At 44.0% G+C, this 26,628-nt stretch overlaps 1 protein-coding gene and 1 pseudogene across 10 annotated transcripts in view; both read left to right on the plus strand.

Moving 5' to 3' along the window:
* Positions 1 to 1,172: 1,172 nt before the first annotated feature.
* LOC116900335 lies at positions 1,173 to 2,474 on the plus strand (annotated as a pseudogene).
* Positions 2,475 to 10,215: 7,741 nt separating this feature from the next.
* The window catches only part of Celf1 (CUGBP Elav-like family member 1), a 74,184-nt gene continuing 57,771 nt past the window's right edge, over positions 10,216 to 26,628 (plus strand). For 4 of the 10 annotated variants that reach the window (XM_032903635.1, XM_032903636.1, XM_032903637.1 and 1 more), the window contains exon 1: positions 10,288 to 10,386. The gene's annotated coding sequence lies outside the window, so the exon portion shown is untranslated. Of the gene's footprint in view, positions 10,387 to 23,549; positions 23,603 to 26,628 lie in introns of all 10 variants that reach the window. The other 6 variants (XM_032903634.1, XM_032903639.1, XM_032903644.1 and 3 more) reach the window with 4 other exon arrangements.

A 26,628-nucleotide genomic window follows, 5' to 3' on the forward strand; every position in this document is an offset into this window, starting at 1 on the left:
GTTGATACTGAGGCTCAACTAGCAGACTTACAAAAATCAGGTGGGCTGCTGACCTCCCAGCAGAGTTAGATCCAAGGGACCACAGGTCCTACCCATAGACTACTACCAGGGAGGAGGACCTAGAAAAAGTCATTCACCGTAATCCCTGAACATCTTTACTCCCTGTAGGTCCAGACCTGTTACTAAGGGCCCAAATAGTCTTCTAAGAAAGTGAGATTGTGGGGTTGGGGATTTAGCTCAGTGGTAGAGCGCTTGCCTAGGAAGCGCAAGGCCCTGGGTTGGGTCTCCAGCTCTGAAAAAAAAAAGAAAAAAAAAAAAAAAAAAAAAAAAAGAAAGTGAGATTGCTATAGACCTTCCTCATGAGGGGAACAGCAACCCAAGTCCAGGCATAACTTTACATCTGGAGGAAGGGGCACCTCCTTAATCCTGAGGCCAGAATAAAGAACAACAAAGAAAGCTCACTGTTAACACAATTACAATCTAAATTCCCACAAGTCTGGGCTGAAAACAGCCCACGTGGCCTAGCACATCTAGCCCCAGTGGTTGTACAAATAATACTAGGGGATGAACCCACTTGGGTCAGGCAGTATCAAATGTCTCTGGAAGCTCTGGGAGGCATAAAAATTCATATCAACTGCCTTAGAAATGCAGGAATCTTAGTCCCCTGCCAATCTCCTTAGAATACCCTCCCCTTTTCTGCCAGTGTGAAAGCCTGGAACCTTATGTCTAGGACATAAGGGAGGTAAATAAACAAACTGAAGACATTCATTCACTCAATTGTGCCTAACCCTTACACCCTGTTTTAGCCCTGAGAAACAGGTCTATATGTATTAGACCTAAAAGATACTTTCTTCAGCACCCCATTGGCCAAATAAAAAGCTAGCTAGCCCTTGTTTGCTTGAATGGACTAACCTGGACACTGGATTAATGGCCAATTGACATGGACACACCTACCATAAAGGTTTAAGAACTCCCCAAACCATAAGGGTTTAAGAATTCCCCAACCCTTTTTGATGATGCCTTGCACATGGACCTGGGTGAGTAATCTTTTGACTCTCCCCAGGTCACACTTCTATGACATGTAGAAGACTTACTGATTGCAGCAGACTTTGGAGTAGTATCAAGTGTCCTCTAAGAAAGACCAGTTATCCCCTTTTCTCTGCGGAATCACCATGGCGGCTGGGACCCTGTACACATACCCTGAAAACCGGAGGGCTGTCAAGGCCCCCATTGCTGCTTAGTACAGCGGGGTTCAGGTCCACGTGCTCTCTGCACCACCCCACTTCCACTTTGACCAAACCAACTGCACCCCTGAATTTTTCCGAAAATTTCCTGCCAGCAAGGTTCCAGCATTTGAGAGTGATGACAGGTTCTGTGTGTTTGAGAGCAATGCCATTGCCTATTATGTAAGCAACGAGGAGCTGTGGGGAAGTACTCAAGAGGTGGCAGCTCAGGTGGTGCAGGGGGTGAGCTTTGCTGACAGTGACATCCATCATCCCTCCAGCTAACACCAGGGTGTTCCCCACCTTAGGCATTATGTACCACAACAAGCAGAACACTGAAAATGCAAAAGAGGAGATGTAGCAAATCTTGGGGCTGCTGGACACTCACCTGAAGACACGGACTTTTCTGGTTGGTGAGTGAGTGACACTGGCTGATATCTCAGTTGTCCGCACCCTGTTGTGGCTCTAGAAACAGGTCTGAGAGCCTTCTTTTTGCCAGGCCTTCCCCAATACCAACTGATGGTTCCTTACCTGCATTAACCAGCCCCAGTTCAGGGCCATCTTGGGGGAAGTGAAGCTGTGTGAGAAGATGGGCACAGTTTGGTGCTAAGAAGTTTGCAAAGAGCCAGCCTATAAAGGATACCCCAAGGAAAGAAAAGGGTTTACAAGAAGAGAAACAGGAGCTCCTGGCTGAGCAGATGGAGGAAAAAAAGGCAACTGCCCCAGCTCCTGAGGAAGAGATGGATAGGTATGAGCAGGTATTGGAGCCAAGGACCCTTTCACTAACCTGTCCAAGAGTACCTTCGTGTTGGATGACTTTAAGTGTAAGTACCCCAATGAGGACACACTTTCTGTGACACTGCCATATTTTTGGGAGCACTTTGATAAGGATGGCTGGTCCCTGTGGTATGCTGAGTACCGATTCCTGTAGAACTCACCCAGACCTTCATGAGTTGCAACCTCATCACTGGAATGTTCTAGCGATCAGACAAACTGAGGAGGAATGCCTTTCCTAGTGTTATCCTCTTTGGAACCAACAACAGCAGCTCTTCTGGTATTTGGGTCTTCCGAGGCCAAGAGCTTGCCTTTCTGCTGAGTCCAGGTTGGCAGTTGGACTATGAGTCATATACATGGCGGAAACTGGATCCTGGTAGTGAGGAGACTCAGACCCTGGTTCAAGAGTTCTTTTCCTGGGAGGGGGCCTTCCAGCATGTGGGCAAAGCCATCAATCAAGGCAAGATCTTCAAGTGAACACGTCTTCCCAGTCGCCTAGCTGCCTGCATCTATCCTTCAAGGGAGATGGGGGTCATTAAAGGAAACTGAACATTGAAAAAAAGAAAGACTAATTATGCACCAGAACAGTCATGCATTTGAGCTCTGACCTCAATAAAGGTGTGAGATCTTTGCCTCTCAAAAACAAGCTATCCTAGGGATTGCTACATTCCTCACCAAGAAGCAGATCTGCGAATTCTTGGAAACTGCAGGTTTCTGCCAGTTGTGGATCCCTGGGTTTGCAGAGGTGGCAAAGCCTCTCTATGAGGCTACCTACGGGCCTTAAGGTAGCTCCCATGGACTGTGACAGAGGAAAAAACTTTTTAAGATATTAAACAGGCCCTCATTGGCACGGACAGATATTTCTCAACATTTCCATTTGTTCATGGATGAAAAGAAAGGGATTGCAAAGGAGGTGTTGACTCAGAGACTTGGGCCCTGGCATAGTCCAGTGGCATACTTGTCAAAGAAGTTGAACTGTGGCTGCTGGATGGCCAGCATGCCTGAGAAACACAGCCACCAAAGCTCTAACAAAAGACTCTGATAAACTGACTTTGGGACAAAATTTGATTATCAGTGCCTTTCATGCAGTGATGAGCCTATTAAAAATCCCACCTGATAGATGGCTGACTAATGCCTGGTTAACCCATTACCTGACTCTTCTACTAACGCAGCCCAAAATAACCTTTGCTCAGTTTGCTGCTATCAACCCAGCTTCTTTGCTGTCTGAAAATATGGGAGAGCCCCTTCTGACTCCCATGATCTCCCATTTCCAAAGTACATGACCAGATTAAACAGACAACAGACTGATCTTCCTGGACTTCATGAAAAATGGGGGAAAGGCTGGCTGGAGCACCATAGTTACCCTGGAGGGGACCCTTCGGGCCAAGGCCCTTTCCCCTGAAACTTCTGCCTAGAGGGCTGAGCTGATTGCTCTATGACCCTTGAACTGGGAAGGGGGAAGAGAGTAAACATCTACACGGATAGCCACTATGTCTTTGCCAGCCTCCATGTACACAGGACGATTTACCAGGAAAGGAGGCTCCTTATCACAGAGGGAAAGACTATCAAAAACAAACAGGAAGTTCTCAACCTATTAAAAGCCATCTGGGATCCCAAACAAGTCTCCGTGATACATTGCCCTGGACACCAAAAAAGAGACTCTACAGAGGTCATAGGAAATAAAAGATTGGACCAGCCCAAAAGGAGGCAGCCAAAAAGTCACCTGATACTGGTTCTGCTGCCAGCTCCCACCCTGCCAGGGGTCCCACCTACTCAACTGAGGATGATGACTTCATCCGGAAACTGTGCCACGCTTCCACCAAGAAAGGATGGTGATTCATGGCTGACAACTGCATCATCCTGCCACAAACCCTGGGGAGGACTTTGATCAAACGACCACATGAGGGTACACATCTCAGTAGAACTAAGCGAGCCACCTTCCTGTCTAAATTATCTCAGGCCCTCCTTGAATCCCATTCTCCAAGATGTTTGTTCCAGATAGTCAGCCTTGCAGGCCACCAATCCAGCTCTCACACCATGACGAGGACCTGGAAGAAGGGAGAGAGGTACAGCACCAGGGATTTGGGGGTTTTGTTGTTGTTGTTGTTGTTGTTGTTTGCTGTTGGTTTTGTTTTTTGGTAATAGGCTTCACTGAGGTAAGATGTTTTGGATACAAGTATTTGCTAGTACCAGTAGACATTTTCTCTGATTGTCGGAGGTGTTTCCAACTAAGAGGGAAACTGTCTTACTGGTAGCAAAGAAATTCTTAGAGGAGGCCATCTCTAGGTTTGGGATACTACAGCTCTAGGCTCAGACAATGGGACAGTCTTTATGAGATTCAGGATCTGTCAAAGATACTGGGGAGGGGGTCAATTGGAAACTTCATTGTGCCTATCACCCTCAGAGTTCAGGAGAGGTAGAAAGGATGAATCGGACCTTAAAGGAGACCTTAACCAAATTAACCCTGGCAAGGACTGATGGTAGACCTTCCCTTTGCCTTTCTTATGGTCAGGAATGCTCTACACACTCAAGGCCTGGCCCCTTTATGTCTGGTAGACCATTCCCTCTCTGTCCTAAGTTCAAATCAGAGATGTTGACTGAACTGTTAAATTTTGTTTTGTGTAAGTCAATGCAGGCCCTACAGCACACCTAAGATGGACTGCTCCCGGGCTGGAGAGATGGCTCAGTGGTTAAGAGCACTGACTGCTCTTCCGGTGGTCTTGAGTTCAATTCCCAGCAACCACATGGTGGCTCACAACCATCTGTAATGGGATCTGATGCCTTCTTCTGCTGTGTCTGAAGACAACTACAATGTACTTATATATAATAAATAAATAAATCTTTAAGAAAAAAAGATGGACTGCTCCCTCTGCTATGAACCTGTATGAACTACCTCCTTTAAAGTCACACAACCACAAACTGGGGACCTTGTCTGGGTCAAATGCTACCAAAAAGAGATGCTGCGTCCACGCTGGGAAGGATCCCACACTGTCATCTTGACCATTCCTTCAGACATGAAAGTTGACAGAATCAAGTCTTGAAAACAGCACTCCCACCAGAAGCCAGTCTCTTGATGGACAATCCAGGAAATGAACTGTTTAGCCACATCCACATGACCCCCTAAAACCAGGACTTGTCTCTATTTAACCATAATGTCCTCTTTGTTGTTTTCCCTATCTCTGGTAACCACATACCCGGCCCTGATGCTCTGGCCCTTAACTAGAACTACAGAAGGTGCACTGATAGCCGACACCAATCCTACGCGTTCTCCACGTTTCAGACAGCTCTTTGTTCCATCTTTAGTCTGGGTGTGGATATAACACCTTGGAAGCTAACCCTACTAAGCTTGGATTCTACCTTTGTCCAGTTGGTGAATCAGGTTATGGAGGACGAGATGACTTGCATTGTGAATCCTGGGGTTCTGAGACAATTGTCAGCTCAAGGACAGCTACATCTTTTTTTTTTTTTTTTTTTTTTTCCAGAGACAGAGGCAGTTAGCTAAAACTCAGCTGGGAGAGGGGAACTCAATCAGGATCTAAATGGTTAGTCTGGGTCTGGAGAGATGGCTCAGAGCACTGACCGCCCTTCCAGAGGTCCTGAGTTCAATTCCCAGCAACCACATGGTAGCTCACAACCATCTGTAATGGGATCTGATGCCCTCTTCTGGCCTGTGGGCATTCATGCAGGCAGAAAGCTGTATGATGTATACATAATAAGTAAATATTGCGCAAGGCCCTGGGTTCGGTCCCCAGCTCCGAAAAGAAAAAGAAAAAAAAAATAAATATTGAAAAAATCAGTCTGCTTCCTGGGTGGAGAGGATGAACCTAGGGTTTCAGGTTATATATACAGGGATCAGGACACACGCTTCAGAGTTTCCAAAAGTTCTCAGTCCAGAAGGAAAAAGTGCCGATCCCCATCATGCCTAATAAAATTCTCAACCCAGGCTGGGACAAAGGACAGGAAAACACCCCGGTGGGAACAATAGCTCCATCTCCTACATCAGGAGGGAGGTCTGGTATGGGGGGAGTGATCCCTGACCCACCAGGTCAGGATATGCCTGTCTCATTCTTGTCTTTGAGATACACTTTTGGACTCCTGAACTCATCTTCCACTGACTTGACTCAGAGCTGTTGGTTATGTCTGGACCCTAGACCCCCTTGCTATACCGGAGTTGACCACCTGGCAAACTTTGGGACAGGGGCTAGAGATATCAAAAATCCATCCCTCGGGGTTGGGGATTTAGCTCAGTGGTAGAGCACTTGCCTAGCAAGCACAAGGCCCTGGGTTCGGTCCCCAGCTCCGAAAAAAAGAAAAAAGAAAGAAAAAAAAATCCATCCCTTGTGATTATTCAAAAGAACCACCCCAGGTGTTGCCCCTGCCATGAGGCACACATTACTCTTGGGAATACCTAGGATAGGGACCTGTTTTCACTCTAGTATCTACAACATTGTAACAAAACCCATGAGTTGTTGGGGCAGGGCACCCAGTGGTCCCACCCTGAGAGTCCTAGCTTGTTTGCTCCGCTGGCCTCACCCCTTGTCTCAGCCTGGAAACTTTTTCTGAATCATCTAGCATCTTTCTTCTGGATAACCTCCTTCCCCAGATTTACTATTACTCAGATGAGGGTGGGTGAGAGCACCTCAGCCTTTACTCCCACCACTGGAGATCCCAGGCAATCCCCATCCTGATTCCCATGCTCCAGGATCTTGGGAGAGCTGGCAGTTCTGGAATCGGGGCAGCTTCCCTTGTCACAGTTGACCAAAATACAAGACACCGAGGAATCAGACTGATAGGGACTTAGCCATTTTGGAAAAATCCCTCAGCCATCTGACCTCCTCCCTAGACTCACCGGTTGAAGTGGTCTTCCAAAACAGGAGGTGCTTTGACCTACTCTGTATGTAACAAGGGGCCCTGGTGTAGCCCTAGGGGAGCAATGTTGTTTCTATTCCAATCATACTGGAATAGTTAAGTGGGAGCTAAGCTCGGTGAGACAGGTTAAAGGAGAGGGAATAGGCTAGATTGGCTAAACAAGGATGAGTGGAGTCCCTCTTCAACCAGTCACCCCGGGTCTTTAGTAACTGGGCTGATATGCCTTTTGGTAGTTGATAATGGAATGCACCTTGTTAAGGCCTAGGTAAGAGGTTAAGGCCTGGGTAACTGTTACCTGCTTAGCCTGCCATTATAAGGAAATGTTCACATAAGTTTCTGCTGTCACTAGGAAACTTTCTCATGCCCAGGTTGATTACATAATCTGTTATGTTCTGTGCCCTTGGAAACCGATCACGATAGAAGTCAGAACTGCTTTGTATAGTTACAATGAGCTTGGACCTGAGAACAATCACCCAGCAGCACTTCCTGCACCTATGTATAAACTCTTATGGTATTTTCCCTTATAAGCTGCCCAAAGGATGAACCCTAACATAAGAGAAATACCTGCAGTAATATAAGAAACTATTTGGAATAAGACTTCCATTTTGAGTAGGGGTTGAGTGAAGTTTAAGTTCCCAAGACCTCCTTAGGAGCTGGGTAACGGCAAGTTAAGGCATGAATGTTAGACAAGTCCTATCCTGGTAAACAAGTTAGGACATGAATATTAGACAAGGCAAGTCCCCTGCCACAGTTGAATACTCCAATCAATGGGAATAGGATAAGAGTAACAAAGACATGTTCCTAAGGAAACCCCTATCCCTAAATCCTGATTGGAGGAATAACTTGGCACAGATGTTTGTTTATGTCAAGCTTAAAAGGCCTTGTAGGGGGGCTGGAGAGATGGCTCAGTGGTTAAGAGCACTTCCAGAGGTCCTAAGTTCAATTCCCAGCAACCACATGGTGGCTCACAACCATCTATAATGGGATCTGATGCCCTCCTCTGGTGTGTTTGAGGACAGCAACAGTGTACTCATATACATAAAATAAATAAAATCTTAAAAAAAAAAAAGCCAGGTAGAACCTTAACTTGGAGTCACAGTTCAGCTCCTGAGCCCAAATCGTGTCCCTAGTCTATCAGTCCTAGGCTGTGGCACTCAATAAACTATCCTTAATTGACTGAGATTGGTGTCTAAGTGATTTGTGTAGTGATTCCCAGACCCAAACATACCCTTTGCCTATTAAATTTCATTTCCTACTTTGTGTGGGATAAATGTTAAGTCCATGGTCCTGAGGACCCAATGTAACTCCTTAGATACTGATCAAGAGTTGACATCAAAGGTTTGATGTGTTACAAGAAAGAGAGAGGAATGTTGGGGGCCTCCTTAGCTACAGAGATTCCATCTTGCATATAGTCTCCATTTTGTACTAAGCTAAAGTCCTAGGAACAGTTTCCAGCTCAAATGTTCTGGATGAGTCCAAGCCACAGTATCCTGCTCTAGACTTCACTGGTTGGCTTCCAGCCAGAGCTAAGACCACAGCTGCCCTGAGCTCTGATAGGCTGGCCTCAATTCAGGCCAAGCTATCAAATAAACCACCTGAGACACTTCATATGCAGGAACTACCTAAAATACCAGGTGTGTAACACCCAATGTATGCATGAACCTGATTGGATGCCCCCCTACCCCACCTAGTCTGTGGTTTTTGTCTTAAAAAGTTGCTGTTTTGCACCTGGCTGACACAGCTTGGATCCTGAACCCAGCAGTCTCCCTGATATATCAGCCTTTGAATAAAGAAACCGTTTGCTGGTTCAAACTTGGTTTTCAAAGTGGAGTATTCCCAAATTCTCAGACCCTAACAGTGCAAACATCATTTTCATCATTATCCCTCCTATGAAAAAAATTCTCTGTAGTAACCCTAAAGACTCTTAGAAACCTTCCATTACCGGCAGGACTAATCTCTCCTAACAAAATTTTTTTTTTTGTCAAGAGTCTTATTCAAGAACCAGTTAAAACTATCAATGTTCCATCTTTCATAACCACTTTAGCTTTTCCTAACCTACTCATTTATATGCAACTAATTTGCTTTACAACTCTAACTCCATTCCCATCAATCAACAACGTGAAGAGGGAAAAGCAATTTGAAAATTGGAAGGAACAAGCCAGGTGTGGTAGTACACGCCTTTAATTCCAGCATTCAGGAGGGGCAGAGGCAGTCGGATCTCTGAGTTTGAGACCAGTTTCAGTTACAGGGTGAGTTCTAAGACAGCCGGGGCTGCACAGAGAAACTCTGTCTCAAAAACCCCAAACTACAATTAGGTAATTTGATAATGTACAACCTATTGGCTAATTGTTTTGATTTACATGATTTGGAAAACTCTTGGCTCCTGCTTGGGGCAGGGGTGGGGGCTGCCTTTGTGAGTGTGGTAAGGGAAGGTATAATCGGCATTTGCGAGTATATATATTTTTTGCTCTGGGAAGCTAAGTGATAAAGAGAAATAATTGCCAACCCAAGAGTAATCTGTAAATTGATGGAGTCTGGACCTCCCAGAACTAAGTTTTGTTTCTCAATCTGCATTTCATTGTCTCACATTGCACTGTCTAGACTTTGTGAATAAACAACACACTTGTTCACACATGTGTGAATCCATCTAGACCCGGGGTAGAAATACGGAATCCTAACGGTGGAATCCTAATGTTTTTATTGTTAATTTTTTTCCCTAAGAATAGTAGGTTTGGACCGGGTAATCTCTTAATAGAATAAGCTCTCTTAAGAGCTTCCTGGTGCCGCAGGGTTTTTTGCCAGATTGCTGTCTATGTCCAAGGCACTTCCCTAACTCTGAAAGCTCGCAACACACATTCCACAAGAAGGGAGGCCTGGATGCAGTTGTCTGTATGCTGCTGTGCAAAAAGAAGGGTGTGCCTGGTGTCTAGTGTTAGCCAAACACCATCCATCCATCCATTCATTCATTCACTCATTCATTCATTCGATATTTATCATGTGTACTTTCATTGCCAAGCTGCGTTGCTTGCTCATCAGAGGTCCATCATGTGCGGTGCGCAGAGGCAAGAACTTCAGATTCCCAGGCTGGGATCTTCCCTCCAGAACAGCTCTGAGACAAAGAGATACACCTCTGCAGTTCCCAAGGCTGAGGGCTCCGCCCGCGGCCCCCAGGGCTTCAGAGCGGCTGCTCATCCACTTCCCGGCCGGAGGGGGCGCTGCAGCGCCAGCCCTCGGCCCGCCCCTACGCGGCGCTCAGCTCGGATCCGCGCTGGCGGGCGGCGCCGCGGTGGTACGTTCCCCTTAGCCGCCCGCCCCCTCCTCCGCGGCCCTCCCCGCCGGTGGTAGGTGCCGGAAGTGCCGCCATTTTGGGGTGTTCTGCTCTGGCGGCGGCGGCAGTGGCAGAGGCGGCGGCGGCGGGACGCGGAGGCTCCCCCGGGATTCAGCCTCAGCAGCGAGGCAGCGGCGGCTGCGGAGGCGCAGGCAGCAGCTGAGGCAGCGGCAGGCTCAGGTGCAGCCGCTGGTGAGTGCCGCGGCCCCAGGATAACGGGCCGCGGGATGGAGGGAGGGAAGAGGAAGGCTGGAGGGAGGCGCCGCGGGGCGGGTCCGGTTCGGGCGGCTACGGGTCACAGGGCCCTCCGGGCGCGGTCGCTCCCGGTTCCCCGCACCCCGGGAACAAGGCCGCGGACTGCTCGGAACTCGGGGCCCATTCGCGTCCGCCTGGCGCGTGCCCCTGCTCCCAGGGAGACCCGCCCTCCTCGTGGCCTTGCCCCGGCTCCCTTGCCCTTTGCCTTCACTCTCCAGGCCCCGAGGGCTTGGTTCCTGCACCGCACCGGAGTCCTCCTCTTTGGGTCCGCTGTGCGAGATCCCAGCTGTCTGCCCTAGATGCTGCTTCCCTGACCCTGTCGCCCCACGTGTTCTTCGTGCCCACCCCTGGGGGTGTCCCAGATTCCCGCCCCTAGAAGGCAGCGCTTCTCTCGAACCTCCAGAGCTCTTCCAGTTCTCGCCCTGGGTCCGCTTTGGCTCGCCCTACCCCCCACATCAGGTGCTCACCCAGTCAAGGCCTAGTAGCAGGGCTCGAATCTCGCACCCAGGAGCGCGGACAGCTCTTGAATGTGCTTGCTTCGCTAGGTACCAGGCTTTGGAATTTAAAATCGCTAGTGACTCGGTTGTGGTGGTTCCGGCAGGATGTTGTTTTAATTCTCTCAGACCATTGCATATGCTTTTAAAGAGCTTTTCATTGGTTTAGAGACTGATTCTCGGGTGAAAGTGAGATTTTGGTTAGAGCTTGTTTTAGCAAAACAGAATCTCCTTCTGGTCCTCAGTTAATGCGGTATAAAAGCTGTTGAATAGTTTTAAAGAGCATAGAGTCGGTTCATAATATCTGCATTGTTAGGAGGTTACAAACTCCTTTGCACACTTGAAAGGAACTTAACCTTTAAAAGCTCTGTTTAAAAGCTCTGTTCTCTGTCTTGGATTTGGTTTTAGTTGCACATTTTTACCTTTTCCACAGTTTCTTTTTAAAGAACGTTATCCTTAGAATGACGTTGTCTTCAGATGGAATCGCTTAGAGTTCTTTCTGTTTTTGGCATTAACAAGTGTACTTGGAAAACCATAGAGGTTAGAATGGACAAACTGTAGCTACACTGATTTTTCTCTCTATACTAGTTTTTATATTAGTAGTTTTTATTGACTGAGAATTTGGCTTCTGATCGTGACCTAGAGAGGATTGAAGTCATACTTAGGTAAAGCAAAGCTGGAACTTTCAGCTGTTCCTTTAGCCGACAAGCTTATGGGCCCTCTTGGTTCCTTCTCCACCACCTGTTTCTCTTAAGAATGGCTCTTGGCTCCAGAGCATAGGTCTCCACTTCTCTCATTCTTACCCTTTGAGTTTTCTTTTCTCAAGGATCCATTAGCAGGAGGGGCTATTACAGAGAGTTGAGCTGTTTTTTTTTTTTTTTTTTTTCCCCAGTGCCTAGGCTTTCTCACAAAGGAAAGTGACTTATTTGCCCAAGGTTATTATAGCAAGTGCTTTTAAAACACCTCCCACCAAAGGTTTGCTTGCTTTGCCTTTTTAAAAAAAATTCACAACACTATCATGAGCAATGATGCACATTTAAGATGTGATAGAATGGAAAGGGCTCTGGGCTTGAAGTTAGAAAGTCTACATTTATTTTAAAATCTTCTTGCAGTCGGTTACTAGTTGGTCAAGTCATTCTCTTATTTTAATCTTCACAGTCTTCTAGGAGTTGGTATCCATTTCACATGGTGTTAGTTCCCTGTGAATGTACCTGTGGGCTGATGGGCAGATAGTGAAAATTGGAGCCAGGATGACTTATTTTCTAAAGATTCTGTATACTTTTCTTGTTACAGAACTGCAGATTCATTATAAAACATAATTCAGATGGGAAGGAATCTTATTTTTCAGACATTGTTGTTAAAATTGGGGGGGGGCGTTCAAATTTACACACACACCCCACCCCCCGGGTCTTCCTATGTAGTCCTGACTGGCCTATCTCCCAAGTGCTGGGATTATGGTGTACACCACCACATCTTTCCAGATGTGTCTATCATTTCCATCTTTCTTTTGTTGGTGTGTTGTTTCTTGTGGTGTTGGACTTGAAGCTCTTGGCCTCCCACAGTTATAGGTTTGCTGTCTCCCACTGTGTTTTTCCCTAGTCCACATCCTTTTCTTTTTTTATGTGGGTAAGATCTTCATTTTCTGCAGTTCAGGCTGACCTTGAAGTTCACTGCAATTCTGCCTCCATTTTCCAAGTGCTAGGTTACTGGTATATGTCACCGTGCCTGTCTTGTACATGGTGGAGAAGCATTGATCATTTACCAAAGTAGGCTCATCCTATTCAGTTTGGTCATGTTGCCCTCTTCCCCCATCTTGAATTCCTGACCTCTTGCCTCTGTCTCCCAAGTTGTAGAAAAACAAGTGTGTCACTACACCCGGCTGTGATGTAGCTTTAATAGGCTTGGTTTGTTTTACTAACCACATTTTATTCTTAAGTCTATGGTGTTTTGTCAGCTTGTTTGTGTGTATGACATGTGTGTACTGTGGGGGGTTGGGAGGGAGGTCAGAAGAGGGTACTGGAACCCTCAGGAGTTAGAGTTAGAGAAATTGTTGTGAACCACCACAGTGATTCAAACTTGGATCCTCTGCGCTATCTCTTCATGTCCCAGCCACACTTTAAATAATTTTAAATAATGATTTGTATTTAATAGTTTGTGCTCATATAAGATAGGCCAGTAGATACTCCATTCAGCTTGGGAGCAGAAGAATCCCTCATTTAAGCATGTGGGTCAGAAGAAAGAGAAAATTAGCAGAGACCTAACATTTATTGTGTAAGTCCAGTGTGTGTGTGTGGAGCGGGCTGGCGGGGGGGTTAGATGAAGACTGGGGTCTGTTATTAGATGCAGAGTGTGGGGACTAAATTTGGTGCCCTTCCTTTTACTGCCCAAGCTTCTTAAACTTTGTCTTCCTGGGAGACTGGACCTCATAAGGAAGTAGGTTGTTAGATGGTAGCAGTAGTGGATGCCTTGGGGAGAAAACAGCTGCCGTTTAGAGGAAGTAAGAGCATAGGCTCCTCTGTCTCCCTAAGACAGGGTTTCTCTGTGTGTAGCCCTGGCTGTCCTTAAACTCACAGAGATCCACCTGCCTCTGCCTTCAGAACGCTGGGATCAGAGGTGTGTGCCACCACCATCCAGATAGCTCTGTGCTCTGTCAACCAGCAACTATTAGGATTTGATTAAGTTCTTTCATCTGTCTTGTAAAAAAAAGGGCTTTTTTAAAAATTACAATTCATACACCTTATAATTTATCCATTTAAGGTATACAAGTCAGTGATTTTAAATTTAAAATTACTTTTTTTGTTGTTGTTTTGACAGCCTGGCTTTGTAGCCCTGGATAGCCTCAAACTTATGGTATAGACTAGGCTGGCCTGCCTTCCAAGTACTGGTATTAACAGAAATGTGTCACATACCTGGGCTGTTTTTGTTTTTATTTCTTTGCTTACAGGTCCAGTATCCCATATTCTAGATGCTTGAGGCCATAGGTCTAGAGGTGCTCTGAGGTTTAAGGTGTTTGTTTTTATTTTTCTGAGACAGTGTCTCACTAGCTCAAACCAGCTATGTAGAGCCAGCTGCCTCATTCAGAGATCTACCTGCCTCTGCCAAGTGTTAGGATTAAAGGTGTGTTTGAAATGACCAACTGGGGTTTGGTTAAAAAAGATTTTGGGGGTGGGAATATTTACATGTACATAATGAGATGCCTTGAAGTCCTAACATAAGCTTTGTTTAACTATCCTATATTCTTTTTACATGTAGACTGATGTGCCCAGCATATATGTATGTATGTGTGTTCTCTCTCTCTCTCTCTCTCTCCTCTCTCCTCTCTCTCTCAACACACACTCTCGCTCAGAAGTAGGCTAGCCAGCTTATGTGGTAACGGTGTGTCTTAGGAGGGTTTTATTGTTGTGAACAGACACCATGACCAATGCAAGTTGGGGCTGGCTTACAGGTTCAGAGGTTCAGTCCATCCAGGCAGGCAGAACTGAGAGTTCTACATCTTCATCTGAAGGAAACCAGGAACTGAGCATCCTTAGGCAGCTAGGAGAAGGGTCTTCAAGCCCCCCCACCCCGCACAGTGACACACTTCGTCCAACAGGGCCACACCTAATAGTGCCACTCCCTGGGCCAAGCATATGCAAACCATCACACTGTGCTTGAAAAACCCTCATGCTAGTTTTGTAGCAGCTATACTAGTTTATTTTTAATTCATTATGAATTTTGACACTGGGCCTCACTATGTAGCCTTGGCTGGCCTAGAACTCAAGTAGATAAGGCTAGTGCCTGTTTCTGCTTCCTGAGTACTGGGGTTAAAGGCATGTTCCACCTGGCTATTTTAATTGTGCATTCTTGTGTTTGTGAAGAGAGAATGAATAGGAATCTGTATGCCACTTGTGTGCAAGTGCCCATAGAAGCCAGAAGAGAGCATTGGATCCCTCTGGAGGTAGAATTACAGGCTGTTGTGAGCTATCTGATATGGGTGCAGGGAACTGAACTATATCCTGACGGAGCATGATCAATCTTAATCAATCACTAAATCATCATGTATCCCAGGCTAGTCTTGGATCTGCTATAAATATGAGGGTGACTTTGGAAGTTTCCCCAGCCTTCTAAAGGCTGTGATTTCAGACGTATATCACTGCTATCATTTTTTTGTGGTACTGGGAATTTAACCCATACTCAGAGCTTTGGGTAAATAAAGCAAGTACTCTGCCAACTGAGCCTCATCTCAGGCTCACTTAGCCATTTCATTTCCCATCAGCAGTGATCAGCATTCCAGGTTTTTCGTACTTTACAACACTTGTTTCTGTGATTTTGTTTTAAATGTATTTATTTGTGCACGGGTCTCTGTGTTGGTGTGTGCTTGCTGTGGTACAATGTGGAAAAGAAGCCAGAAGACAATTTTTGAGATTCAGTTTTCTCTTACCATATGACTCTTGGGGAGGGAGTTGGTTCTTTCTTTCTACCAAGAGGGTCCTTTGGAACTCAGGCCATCAATCTTAGCAGCTGGCATCTTTACCTGCTGAGCCATCTTCCTGGATCTTGTATCCACAGTATTTTGATTTTTATATATTATTTTTATTTATGTGTATGAGTGTGTATCTGTGTGTCACATGTGTGTACCCACCCATGTTGACCAAAAAGGGTACTGGATGCCTAAAAGCTGGAGTTACAGGTGGTTGTTGTGAGCTGTCCCATGAATAGCTGGGAACCAAAGTTGGGCTTGGGTCCCTTGGAAGAGCACAGCAAGCATCCTTAACTGCTAAGCCACATCTTCAGCCCACTATCAACTTTTTGTTTTGTTTTTTTTCGGAGCTGGGGACTGAACCCAGGGCCTTGCGCTCGCTAGGCAAGCGCTCTACCACTGAGCTAAATCCCCAACCCCCAACTTTTTGTTTTTAATTAAAAATTTATTTAGTTTTATGTATATGTATTTGCCTGTATGTAATGTATGTGTGTGTGTGTGTGTGTATGTGTGTGTGTACGCATGCATGCATGTATGCACATCATATTTGTGCTTGATGTTCTTTAAGTCAGAAGAGGTAGTCAGAGCCTCTCGAACTGGCGTTACAGGTGGTTGGGTACTAGGGAACTAAACCCAGGTGCTCTGGAAGAACAGAAAAGTGCTTTTAATTGTTGATCCACCTCTCCTGTTCCTATTTTTGTTTGTGTGTGATGTTGCTACATAGCCTAGACTGGTCTCTGTTATAGTCTGCCCCCTTACCTCCCCTTCTAGTTTTGCTTTGATTTCAAGACAGTCTTTTGTATCCCAGGCTGGACTTAACTTGTGGTAGGGGCAGGGATGGCCTGAACTTCTGGTTCACTTGTCTCCACTTCTCAAGAGCTGGGGTGGCAAATGTGTACTATATCATTCATACACACACACACACACACACACACACATATATACATGTACATATATGGTTCTGGATATTGAGTCCAGATTAACACCCCCCCCCACACACCTATTTTACATTTTGTTTTGTGTCTTGATACAGGATTTTGTCCCAGGCTGTCCTCAAATACTATTTGTAGCTGAGGAGGACATTAAATTCTTTATTTTATTTTTTGTTTGAGACAAGATCTTTCTAGATATTCCTGGTTGTTCTGGAACTCTCATGTAGACCAGGCTGACCTTGAACTCACAGAGATCCACCTGCTTCTGCTTCCCAAGTGCTGGCATTTAAGATATGTGCCACTATGCCTGGCTATCCTCCTTTTCTTACCTCTTTAAAAAAAAAATGAGGGGTTGGGGATTTAGCTCAGTGGTAGAGTGCTTGCCTAGCAAGCGCAAGGCCCTGGGTTCGGTCCCCAGCTACGGAAAAAAAAAGAAAAGAAAAAAAAAATGAGATTCCAGGTATGCCATTATGTCTAGTTCTAGTTCAACTGCCCTTTTCGCCTCAACCCCACCCCCAAACCCCATACCCCTTTTTTTAGACCAAATCTTCTTACTTTGTAGTTGGGGCTGGTCTGGAATTCATTGTCATCTAGATTGGTCTTTTTTTTTTTTTTTTTTTTTTTTTTTTTTTTGTTGTTGTCCCCCCCTGAGCTTGTTTTTTTTTTTTTTTTTTTTTCCGGAGCTGGGGACCGAATCCAGGGCCTTGCGCTTCCTAGGCAAGCGCTCTACCACTGAGCTAAATCCCCAACCCCTAGATTGGTCTTATTTAAACTTATTTGAATCTATCTTTTTGTTCTGTTCTGTTCTGTTCTGTTCTGTTCTGTTCTGTTCTGTTCTGTTCTTTTCTCTTCTCCTCTCTTCTTTCTTTTCTTGAAGCTGAGGACTGAACCCAGGGCCTCAGCTCCTAGAGTGCTTGCTAGGCAAGCGCTCTTCCACTGAGCTAAATCCCCAACCCCTATTTGATCTATCTTATTCTCTCTCCCAAGTTGGAATCTTAGGCATGAGCCCACCATGCCTGACTTCCTTAGTTGAATTTCTAACAGGGTCCAGAGTTGGTTGCTGTTGATTTACCCACTCTTTTGCTTGATATGTCTTGGCACACAGACATGGCCAACAGGACCAGACAAGTAAAGTAGAAACAAGAAAAGTTGGATAAGACCTGAGACTTTCTATAATTGAGAGTTGATGGTTTTTTGGTTTTTGGTTTTTTTTTAAATGGATGTATTTTGTTAATTGAGATTCCTTCCTCTCAGATGGCTTTAGCTATGTGGAACTGAAATGAGACTACCCAGAACAATTTATTTTGATTCTATTCTTTTCCCTTATCCACCCAGTACTATTCTTATCTCATGGGTGAGTAATGCAGTTCAATCAGGTAAAATAAGCTACACACACACACACACACACACACACACACACACACACACACACACACACGTAAAGGGCCTATGGCTGTGCTGCTCATAGTCAATAGCTACTACGTGTTCCTTTCATTCCCTCTTTTGAGGTTATTTTGATTTGTGTATTCCTGTGCCTGTGATGTGGGGTAAGATTCTTTAGTTAAGCCCAATTCATGACTTTTAAAATGTCTTAATAAATAAGGTGCTCTTCCCCCATAGAATTGTTTGTGTATATGTATGTGGACATACTTGTGATGTCATAATGTGAAGGCCAGAGGACAATTTGCAGAAGTCAGTTCTCTTCTACAGATTCCAGGGATTTAACTGTAGTTAGACTTGGTGGCAAGCATGGGTGCCCCGTAGAATTGTTTAATGTACTGATCCTTGTGAAGTACTTGATAAATAATGGTTTCTAGACCCATCCTTATTTCATATTTACATCTGTTGATAGGAAGTCTCTATGTTCACAGAAAACATAAAAATACAGTTGAATATATTGAATTTGTAGCAAGCTACTAAGGGCTTGTTACTAGTTTACTAAGTGTAACTAGTGTTAAGAGTTGGGCCTGCTGGTGGTGGCTCACACCTTTAATCTTAGTACTTAGGAGGCAGAGGCAGGTGAATCTCTGAGTTCGAGGCCAGCCTAGTCTGACCTCTGCCCTTGCAACCTCCCCACCCAAAAGAAAAATAAAAATACACAAAAAAAAAAAAAGCATATAGAAAATAACTTGTCGGAAGTTGTCTGTGTCCCACAGTGTACCCTCTGTCCACACATCTTTGCAAATGTTCATTACAATGAGTCATTGGTCTAGTTCAAAGTCTCTGACTTCTGTGGCACCATCAACATTGGATGCTCACCAGTGGTTCTGTTATTGTCTTTTGCCAAGGGGATCCTGTAGCTTTGGACTAGCAAGACTAGCCCTTTCACATGCTCCAACAGTTTACAGATGAGGTAGATTTTGGGGTGGGCCAATTCAAAGCCCTGGATGTGGTCCTGGGTGGTAGGTAGCTGAGCTGGTCAGCCGGGTAGGGAGTGAGAAGTGGGAGAGTAGGGGGAGAGGGGGCATGACAAGCTCTCCCATTCTCATCCTCTTGGGCTGGCTCACTCACTCCACTCATGCCTCCAGAGCCAGCTCCAGTGTGCTGCCCAGTCGAAACATAGGGCCCCCTCTCCCCTCTCCCCTCTCCCAAGTACTGCAGTGGACAAGAGGTGAGGGCAGTCCAAGGACTCTTACAGTGTCAGGGCTGGCACATCTCTGCTTTCTTTATCAGGGCCAGCTCTAATGTGTTGCCCCAGTGAGGAGCAGGACTAGCTGGCTCTCCCAACTATAGCAAGTGGCAAGAAGGATGAGGGCATCACCTCTGAACCTACAATCTCATGCTCCTGCCACTCACTAGCTGCAGTACTTGGGGGAGTGGGCCCTATACAGCACATAGAGGTGGCCACGGTGGAGGGGATGCAGGTGAGCCTGCCGTACCATTTATGTGCTGTGAGGTGGTGTGGGCATAGGGGTAATGGACCCCTGCCTTGACCTACTACCTTAGGCAGTTGGGTGAGCTGGCCCAGAGAGCCTGAGCTGTCTGTTGAGGTGTTCAGTTTTTAGTGTTAGGCTCTTAATTTTGTAAGGTCGTTGTTTGGATTTATGTAACATTGCTGTTCTTCAGCAAAAGAATCTCCAGGTTAGGAACTGTTGAAAGTTTCTATTTGTTCTTTTAATTTTTGGTTTCCTGTGAGGTGGAAGCAAATTCTAGCAGAGAATAGAGGAATGTGATACTTGGTGTTAATGTAAAGCAATTTATAATCCATTCTGAGTAGACCTTTTTTTGTTTTGGACCTGACCTTATTTGGATATATATTAAATTTTTCTATTATCTATGTCTGTGGGGTGGGGTGGGGAGATGGGTTTCTCTGACTGTCCTGGAATTCTGTAGACCAGACTGGCTTTGAAATCAGATCCCACCTGCCTCTGCCTATCAAGTGCTGGATTAAAGATATGTGTAACTACCTACCACTAGGCCAGAACAGATCATTTGGGCTTATTCTCAGTTTCTTGTGGTTGCATCTTTTGTGTAGGGGATATATTCTTTTCCACTAATCTCCTGTCCCCATACACTGTAGTCACCTAGCTCAGCGTTTCTTTCCTGGGTGAATTCTGTCTGTCTTGGTGATGCTGACTTCTGTATTTGGTTGTAGTGGGCTAAATACATAGAGAAACCTTGTGCTGTTTATTAGCCATTTGCCTTACTCTGACTGCAGTCAGAACAAGAGACTTGGAGGACTAAGGAGCAGAGGGATAACATGATAATGGTGACTACTTGAAATTTACAACCATTTGATACTGTTGAATCAATACTGGTTATGGAAATAAGAGTTATTTAAAGTTGTGTAAGAGGCTTTCTTCAAGGATATTTCACTAGGAGCTATTTATATGGTAAAAGATTATTTGTTAAGTCTCTATTTCTCTTTTTGTGGTACTGAGGGAAACCAAAGTCTTGGCCATGTGGTAAACAAGTCTATATACTATCGAGTTCATATCCAGGTCCTCCCTTGTTTTCGAACAGGGCCTTACTGAGTTTCCCAGGTTGTCCTTGAACTCTTAGTCCTCCTTCCTCAGTCCTCTGAAGTAGCTAGGATTTCAAACTTGGGTCATCAAGCCTTGCTAGGTCCCTATTTCTTAGGTAGTAAAAGAAGCAAGCATTAGATTTTGTTTGTTTTTCAAAACAGGATTTCTCTGTGTAGCCTTGGCCTGGAACTTGCTCTGTATACCAGCGTGGCCTTGAACTCGGAGATCTGATTACCTTCTGAGTGCTTGGGATTAAAGAGGACCTCCGCTGGGTTGCAAGCATTACATTTTGTATTTGGCAGTATTCTTCAGCTTCTCCCTGCTCCTAATAATTCAATTCATATTTGCCTGTATTCTAAAAATACATTTTTTATGTCAGGTATGGTGGCACATAACTTTAATCCCAGTATTTGGTATACTAAGGCAGGTGGTTCTGTGAGTTCAAGGCCAGCCTAGTCTACATAGCAAGTTGCAGACCAGCCAAAGTTACATTGTGAGACCCTTTCTCAAAAACAAAACAATAACAGTAACACTTTATTGCATGTAGAGGCAGGGTGTTGCACAAACCATAATGTACGTGTGCAAATCTAAGGACGTCTTGGTGTAGTGGGTTCTCTCCTTTCGCTCTGTGGCATGTTGAGGGGCTGAACTCAGGTTTACGGACTTGGCAGCAGGTGACTTTACCTGCTTAGCCACCTCACTGGCTCTTGTTTGTCTTTTTTCTTGTTCATTCCTGTAATAGCTTATGTGATATGAGTTCATATTTTATTAATAATAACCTTCATTTAAGTAAAATTTTGAGTTTTTGAGGAACAGAAATCACCCTATGTTTATTGTATTTTTTTTTTATATCTTTTTAGGGCCCTGGTCACGCAGTGGGTTAGTGTGTAGTATTTATCTGTTGTCATCGTTTAGTACAGGCTTTCAGGCATCTAGGCAGGCTGTGGTGAAGTCAGGATTCTCTCCCCTTCCCCTTTCCAACACTGGGATTATAGATGTGAGTTACCACTTGTGGTCTCCCTTCAAGTTTTTGCTTGTTTTTGTTTTTGTTTTGTTTTGTTTTGTTTTGTTTTGTTTTAAAGATTTATTTTATTTATATGAATACACTGTAGCTGTCTTCAGACACACCAGAAGAGGGATGGTTGTGAGCCACCATGTGGTTGCTGGGAATTGAACTCAGGACCTCTAGAAGAGCAGGTCGGTACTCTTAACCACTGAGCCATCTCTCCAGCCCCCTTGTTTTTTTGGTGGTTTTTATTTTTTTATTTTTTTATTTTTTTTGACACAGGATTTTTCTGTGTAGCCCTGGATGTCCTGGAATCCCTCTGTAGTTCAGGCTGGCCTTGAATTCAGAGATCTGTTTGTCTCTACCTCTGCCTCCTGAGTATTGGGGTTAAAGGTGAGCACTACCATCGCCCACCCTTAATGGCTGCTTTTTATGATTTGTTTGTTTTAGATATACATGACTGACAATAGTATTGTTCCTGACCGGAAACTTAAATGAGTCACTTTGCAAAGTTTTGTGAGGCATGAGGAACTCATTTTTTTGTTAAGTAACTCATTTTAAATGGTTTATTCCCCCCCCTTTTTTTTTTCCCCTTTTGGGCCAGGGATTCTCTGCAGTTTCTGCTATCCTGGACCCCCTCCTGAGTGTTAAGGTAGGCAGCGAGCTTTTTTTTTTTTTTTTTTTTTTCTCTTGAAAAATGCTAATGGGCTTGAGTGGAACACAATAATGTAGGTTGAATGTCACTTGAGACTTAAATAAGGGGTGATGATGTGTGGCTGTGTCTCATAGATTGGTGGAGCCTGTCTGGTGTGGATGCAGTAATTTCATGAATTCTCTGTATCACAGTGTTTTTCTCTTTGAGAAATGTTAATGGGGGAAAGAAGGAAGCTATGAAAAAAGACAGTTTAACATTTTTTTTTTTTTTTTTTTTTTTTTTTTTTTTTCCGGAGCTGGGGACCGAACCCAGGGCCTTGTGCTTGCTAGGCAAGCGCTCTATCACTGAGCTAAATCCCCAATCCCCAGTTTAGCATTTCTAATTTGATTGTTTTTAGTTTTTATTTCTTTAATCATTTTGGTTTTATTAGTAAATAAACTATACCAGAGAAATGTGAAAATCCCCCCCCCCTTTTTTTTAAAGACAGGGTCTCACTACATTACTCTGACTGTCCTGAGCTCACTATGTAGAACAGGCTGGCCTTGAACTCTTACAGACTCAGAGTCTTGGCTGTCCTGGATTCTCTTTTTAGACCATCCTGACCTAGAACACCAGAGATCTACCTGCCCCTGCCTACTGAGCTGGGATTAAAAGTGTATGCCACCAAGACTGGCCCCAAATCCTTTTAATTTTAATGAGCAGGAATTAGAGGTATACAAGGAATTTGTACAGTAAGGTATAGTTTGCAGTGTAGAAAAAGCTATAAAATGTTTTCTGTCGGGTCAAAGTATATGTATAGTGCTGAGAACTACTTTGTTTAAACTCTATCCATAGAGCAGATTTATAAATGACCTGTCTGTTTTGTTTTCCTTATATCTGGGGCAGTGTGTGTGTGCAGTATTGAACTGAAGGATACACATAGAGGAAGCTTACAGTCCCTACTCTTTACTCCTCAGATTAGGCTTTGCACAGAGTAGACATTTGCTCAGTGCTCCATTATCTGGTACAACGAAACTTCATGTTTGAAACAGTTCAGTGTTAAAGACTAGGGAGAGGAAGAAAACTGACTTTAAGTTACTGTCTTCTGAAGACAGAGTAAAGCCTAAAACAACTTTTTGGAAATAATGTAAGAACTTTGTTTTGAAAAGTACTAACTACTGCATTGGCTACAATTTGTGACGTGAAAGCTATGTGAGGCTAACTCAAAGTCAGAAACAATCAGGGTTTTGACTGTTTGCATAGTGTGAAGCTGGGGTCTTAAGTTCTTTTCCTTTTCTCAGCCAAGATAAGATTTTTTTTTTAAGGGAAGTGTATAAACCATAAGGAAAAAGGACTTCTCACATTTTATAGACTAATATCCTTTTTGTTTCTAGATTGTGTGCTATTAAACTGATGTAGCAAAATTGCCCTCTAAGCTTGTCTTCCTATTCCCTTTTCAAGTTTATGAGGAATCATGAGAAGACACTTTATTACATATTCATTGTTTTATTGAATACTGTTTCTTTTTAGTAGCTCCTGGACATATTTTCAGGGCAATTAAAAAAGAAACCAGCTTGCAGACTTCTTTACTAAACTAATTTGGGTTCTAGATGGAGTTGGGAAACTAGAAACAGCCTGTGAAACCAGCTACGGCAGAATTTAGGTGAGTAAATGACCCCAACTGGATTCTGAACTGCTTTTTTTTTTCTTTTTTTTCGGAGCTGGGGACCGAACCCAGGGCCTTGTGCTTCCTAGGCAAGCGCTCTACCACTGAGCTAAATCCTCAACCCTGAACTGCTTTTCTTGATGCCTAATTCCTACCTTTTAGCTGACATTATAATCACCTTTGAGCCATTTTTCCCCTTTTAGCTTGTAAATTTGAGATTGCTGTTTTACTTTATAAGATAAAGGTTTTCTGTTTTGTTTTCAGAATATCTTGCTAATAACATTTATTGTCAGACTCTAAACTTGTTACTATTTGAGATCAATGATAGGCTTATGGACAAGAGGACATTTCTTAAGTTTTTCAAGATATTTTTCTCGCTTTCATGTCTTTGTAGCTTTGATATTAAAGATTGTTGCAATGAAATCAGGTGCTATTAAATTATTATTGTAGTTTGAGATAGGAACCCCACCCACCCTCCCCTCCACTCCCCAGCTGAGGACTGAACCCAGGGCCTTGCGCTTTCTAGGCAAGCACTCTACCACTGAGCTAAATTCCCAACCCCGAGATAGGATTCCATTGTGTAGCCTTGACTGGCCTAAAGCTCTTAAAGATTCTCCTGTCTCTGCTTCCCAAGTGCTATGATTAAAACTGTGTCATCTCATCTTGCTACTATTTTTTCTAAACTTCTAAACTTTCTAAACTGGAGTAAGAGACATCTGTAGAAAAACTTTATAGTGTTCCAAGAAGCTTACAAATTAAAATGTTTTCTGTAGAATTCTGACCACTTTATTTTTCTGAATAAACTACATCCATAGAGCAGATTTTCTTTTTTGTCTTTTGTTTTGTTTGCTTTTGTTTTTTCCAGACAGTTTCTCTATGTAACAGAACCTTGGCTGTCCCAGACTCAATTTGTAGATCAGGCCTTGAACTCACAGAGATCTTACTGCTTCTGCCTCCTGAGTGGTGGAAATAAAGGTGTGTCACCATGCATGGCTGTCTTGTTTTTTTTCTTCGTGTGTGTGTGTGTGTGTGTGTGTGTGTGTGTGTGTGTGTGTGTGTGTGTTTTGCCTACATATATGACTTTGCACCTCATGCATGCCTAGCGTTTTCAGAGGCAACAAGAGATCCTCTAGAAACTAGAGTTATAGACTGTTGATATGTGGGTGCTGGAATTAAACTTGGGTCCTGGAAGAGCAGCCAGTGCTTTTAGGCTGCTCAGCCATATTTTCAATCCTGGAGCTATGGGTTCAGACCTCAGTAACTTCAAATTCTCATGGGTCCTATGCTGCCTTTTGATCTCTGCAGACACCAGAGTTCTGCAGACAACATGAATGTTGTGGACATACATGCATGTAGGCAAGATACTCATATATTAACTATAAATAATAAATGAGTGAATGGGATGGACTGGGATGTAACTCTGATAAAATGTGTGCCTATCCATAGGTTCAATTCCCAGTATGACAAACACTAGAACAAGAACCCAAAAAGGGGGCTTCTGGGAGCTAAATGACATTGTACATTGGTCGAGAGCAGTACTTAATCTCATGTAACACAAACCTCAGATACCAGGGTGATGTGCACCACCAGTATCTGACAGGCTGATATGTTTCTAAAAATCATGTAAGGAAGCTAAAGTTTCTTGAAGTTGAGAGAACTTTAAACTTTGTTGTTGTTGTTTGAGTCAGTTTCTCTGTGTAGCTCTGGCTGTCCTGAATTCATTTTCTAGACCAGGATGACCTCAAAGAGATCCACCTTCCTCTGCCTCCCTGAGTGCTGGGATTAAAGGTGTGTGCCACCACCCCTCAGCTGAGCTTTAAACTGGTACTTACAATGCCAGCACTTACATAACATAGACACTGTGTGAAAGGAAATGGAAGCATAAATTGTTGAAATGTCGATTTAGTTTCATTTCTTGTTTTGTGGAGGGGACCTGGGGGCATTAGGTTAGGGTCTTGCAATATATCCTACCTAGGTCAGCGTCAAGCTGGAAGTAATTCTAAGTCAGCCTTTTAGTGCTAGAATTACATTACAGCTGTGTGATACCATACCCTGTTTTTATAAACAGAGGAGAAGGATTAGTCTTGAAAATCAGAGTCTTTTAAGAAAGAGCTAATGATAATTTTAAGTATTTATTCAGAATTGTATGCTGTGTGGTAGTACTTCTTAAAAGCAGTGTACTAAAGAAAAGTAGATCAGCATCCTGAATTTTGAGATCGAGAACATCAAAAAATGCTTTCACAATAGAAAAAAGCCTGCTGGATCCACCCCCAGGAATCCTAGTGAGTCTCTATGGCAACAACCTCCTTGCTTACAACTTGTCACTGTGTAGCTGTCACTGGGGTACAAAGAAAAGCCAGTATCAAGAACTGGGTGGTATTAACTACTGATAAGATGCTGTTGCACATTTGCAATGTACCAGAAATAGAAAAGAAAGTTTAAGGTTTTAATTTCTTTGTTCTGTTAACTAGAAGCTTTTAAAAAAGCTGTCTAATTATGGCAAGGTGCATCAGTGGAAAGTGGGTGGGTGACGAGGAGGTTAGAAATCTTAAGAGAATTTTCTTTCAGTTTGCAACTGAGGAGAATGAAATGCTGTACATAGAGGCAGAGGCAGGATTTTAGTCCAGGCCTTTAGCATTCCCTTCTGTGCGATCTGTCTGTTCATTATCTCTACTTTCATAATGACATTTCAGAGGTTAGGGACGAGATCATGCAGATCCTGGCTAGAAAGCCACTGTCTCTCCCTTCAGTTTTAGATTGTCTAATTGGCAAGAGCTCCATTGCTCGAGGTATTCTCCCTTTTTAAAATGTTACATTTCTGTTGCTTATTTTAGACATGCACCTGTAGACACACATGCATTATGGTTGTCTGTGTGGAGGTCAGAGGATAACTAACTGGGGGAGGTTAAATTCTTTTCTTCAACCATGTGGGTTCTGTGTTAGGTTGCCAGGCTTAGTTGCAAGGGCTTCACCCAGTGAGCCATCTTGCTGGAGCTCTAAGAGAAGTCAGTTTCTGTGGATTT

Source organism: Rattus rattus, chromosome 5 (assembly GCF_011064425.1).
Source record: "Rattus rattus isolate New Zealand chromosome 5, Rrattus_CSIRO_v1, whole genome shotgun sequence".
Classification (NCBI taxonomy): domain Eukaryota; kingdom Metazoa; phylum Chordata; class Mammalia; order Rodentia; family Muridae; genus Rattus; species Rattus rattus.